Source organism: Atractosteus spatula, chromosome 9 (genome assembly GCF_055471065.1).
Source record: "Atractosteus spatula isolate fAtrSpa1 chromosome 9, fAtrSpa1.hap1, whole genome shotgun sequence".
Lineage (NCBI taxonomy): Eukaryota > Metazoa > Chordata > Actinopteri > Semionotiformes > Lepisosteidae > Atractosteus > Atractosteus spatula.
This window is the reverse complement of record NC_142714.1, coordinates 25,450,936-25,455,001: the sequence shown is the minus strand read 5'-3', so window position 1 is coordinate 25,455,001 and position 4,066 is coordinate 25,450,936.

The window sequence follows — 4,066 nt, the reverse complement described above, 5'->3', positions numbered from 1 at the left end:
GGTTAATTGGTGTTTTTAAATTGCCACTGTATGCTGGTGCATTTGTGCTGTGCACCGGACAGGCATTTATCCAACCTTATGCTTGTGGTTCCAGGATAATTTTAAGATTAATGAAACACTTACTAGAAATAAACAGTTTTCTGGTAATGGGTGGGAGCTTATCTTACTTACAAATAAATGAACAATTGTCGATAATAATGCCAGATTCCCTTTTTTTCCTGTCTTTTTTTCCTACTATTATCACCTGTACTGAGACGTCTACCAGTAATCATTAACCTACAGCTGTAGGGATAAGGCCTATTATTTCACTTAGAATTATTGTAAATGTTATCAAAGATTGCTGTGCCTTAACAAAGAAGTCTGGTACCTCTCCATAAATGTTCAAGAATGTGGCTATAGAAGCTTCTCTGATGAGAACCATCATTAAACTGTATCAAGATGTACATTTAATGATATATAGTGCAGATAGGCTCCAGCCAGTCTACATGCTGGTTCATTCCCAAAAACCACAGGTCAAAGGTACCTACAGTATCACCAAAGGAAGATCCACCAATTGGAGATCTGTAGGTGGGTACCCAAACAAAACCTGATAACATTTTGGCTAATCACTAACTGGTGATGTCTCCCCATATAAACTGGAACTGGAAGTCCTTTTTTCTCTGGTTAACTCAAAATTGACTTGAAAATCTCTCTAAACTGGCTTGCACGTGACTACAAGCAATCCAAGTCAGGACTTAAACTTTTCTCCAAGAAGCCAGGCCAAGAGAGTGACTCAGTTATATTCTCTCTGAAACAGAAAGAACCTTGTGTTCATGATCCCAATGTTATTTTCACCTGATCAACAAAATTAGCCATGCTTTTTTCTTTTTGTCCATATTCAAAATGTTTAGAATATTATGAGCAAAGCTATAGCACTGAATGAACTGAATTAACTCTGATCTTTGTAATCCCTAAGTAAACGATCAGACAGTGAGCAAATTTGTGAGCAAATTATTTTAAAGATATTGTGCATATTCTATCACTTTGTTGTTTGTTATTCATGTTTTGTTTATATCAATAAATTGTATATTTAGAATTCATGTGTGACACACATTCCTCAACTGTTTGCTTTTTTCTCAGCCTTTTCACATTGTTTGTGTGGATTGCATAGAGTTAACACTGTTCCTGATAATTTTATTATCATTATTATTAATAATTTAATTTGCAAAGCAGGCACGATTTACAATTATAACAAGTATAAGGCAGGTGTAAATGCAGAAAAAAAAGATTATTTTATAAAATAGGCATTTTCCTATCATGGATGTGTGTATGTATGAATGTACAGTATGTATCCACAGATGATCTAATATATTTACTGTGATAATGTGTGAGTAAAATAAACAGTCCATGTTCTCTAGAAGACATCACATGCCTGGTCCCGGTATCAAAGAAAGGGAGCCCCTCTGTCCTCAATGACTAAAGACCAGTTGCGTTGACTTCTCACGTCATGAAGACACTGGAGAGGCTAGTCCCACCTGAGACTCCTGGTCAGTTCATCACTGGACACCCTACAGTTTGCCTACCAACCCAGTGTTGGTATGGAAGATGCAATATTCTACATGCTGCAAAGGGCCTAATCACACCTGGACAAGACTGGCAACACTGTGAGGATTATGTTTTTCGACTTCTCCAGTGCCTTCAATACTATCCAGCCCTTACTGCTAGGGAGGAAGCTGGAGGAAATGCAAGTGGATGCCTCCATGATCTCATGGATCACCAATTATCTGACAGGCAGACCAAAGTTTGTGAGACTTCAGAACTGAGTGTCTGAACAGGTAGTGAGTAACACAGGGGCTCCTCAGGGGACAGGTCTTTCTCCGTTTCTCTTCACCCTCTATACTTCGGACTTTAAATACAACTCAAAGTCGTGCCACCTGCAGAAATTCTCAGATGACTCTGCAATTGTGGGATGTATCAGGGGTGGGCAGGGGGAAGAGTACAAAGGACTGGTCAGCAGCTTTGTGGAGTGGTGTGGGGAGAACCACCTGCAATTGAATGTGGCAAAGACGAAGGAGTTGGTGATAGATTTCAGAAGGAAAAGAGTCCAACCTACTCCTGTCCACATCCATGGGAGTGGCGTGGATATAGTGGACTCATACAAGTACCTGGGAGTGCACATCCACAATAGACTGGAATGGTCTAGAACACAGAGGCCAAGAAAGGGCAGAGCCGACTTTACTTCTTGAGGAGGCACAGGTCCTTCAATGTGTGTAGTAAGATGCTACAGTACATATGTTCTATCAGTCGGTTGTGGTGAGCACCATTTTCTATGCAGTGGTGTGCTGGGGCTCTGGGATTGAAGCAGGGAATGCTAACAGGCTGAAAAAGCTCATCAGAAGAGCAAGCTCTGTCAATGGGTCTGACCTGGACCCCCTGGAAGTAGTGGCTAAGAAGAGAATGGTGTCCAAACTAGAGGCCATCATGGACAACGTCTCCCATCCCCTCTGTGACATGCTTGTGAGAATGAAGAGTACGTTCAGCAATAGGCTGATCCAACAATGGTGCAACAGGGAGCGCTACAGGAGGTCATTCTTGCCTTCTGCCATAAGACTGTACAACGCATCCACTTTGAGTCTGGGCAGGAGCAACATTGACATTGACTTGTGTTTGGACTAAGCAGTAAACTCTCAGCTTACATCTGGCTTTTTTTATTATTTTTTCATCGACAAAAAGTAACACTACAGCATTTCGTTGATCTAACAAGGACGGGACATTAGCTAGCCAATATGATAAAGGAATAAATAACTTTTTTGGTTTATTTCTTTAGCATATTTATTTGAACATTTCCATCGATTGTACAAGCACTGAAAAACTGTCCAATCCCTAGTTCGTCGGGCATTTTCTTTTAGTATAACAGACATAAAAACTCCCTTGCTTTTAACAGAGCGTTTCATAATTTCTAACAACGAAAGTTATTTAAACTGCGACACTTATCATTCAACCAGAGCTCAAAATATCACAAAGATCCTCAAGAGCACAACAAAGACTGTATTAAAAGATACTTGTATCAGATACATGAGAATCCAAGCTTTTTTATCTACTCTTTCTTATCTACACTAAGAAGTAGTCGTCTTTAAAATTTCACACAGCAAAAAGTCAAATTTCTGGGGTGTCCTTATACCAGAGATTATGGTACCGCTTCAGAAGGGTGTCAGCCAGTCAGATTCCAGGACCGGAATTATCTGTTTTATGATCGAGAATATAATATGTAATCACGTATCTAATGAAATTAATAATGATATTAATTTAAGGATCTAAATATCTAAATCTATGTATCTATATAGCTGGTAGTATTAGTGTACTTCACTTTCTTTGTAAACACGTTTTGTTAACACCCGAATCGAAGGTGGATTCTGTTTTTTGGTCTGTTATGGTCTGTAGCTCAAATCCTGCTTAACTAAAAATTAGACACAAGAAGAGTATTATTGGACAATGTCGTGAGGCTCTGGCGGAATTTCTCTGTAAACTGAAGAGTTATAGAGGAGATAGGTTGTGTATCGCTTCTTTTGACACTTGTAAAAAAACATTCCAATGTTAATGCGACACGGAAGATAATGTGGTGTATTGGTCGTTAGTGAAAAGATTTAATCATTTAATCTCTTTACTGTGCACATTTTAATCCGCTTAGTATTGAATATTTATATGGAATTTTACCACTAAAGGGAAATTTTAGTAGCTAAGCATAAAACGCAGAGGAGCATAACAAAGGTCATAAAGATCATAAACGATATTAATTTAGGAACATAAACATATTATGTAAACTGTATGTTGCTGTTATTGGTATTTTAAAGAAAAAATACACACCAATACTCCATTTCTCCCTAAATATTTTAAGCACCAAAGTCTTACATGTGGTTGACCTTCCGACCATATTACTGTAATATCTATATTGCTGTTTCAGTGCGTGTCACACGACTTGCCTCAGTGGCGTCACGGCTTAAGCGACTGATTTACAGTACTGTATAAACGTGAGGCCGGGTGTTCAAATCCAGTAATCGCTATGAGTTTTTTTTAACAGAAACACTTC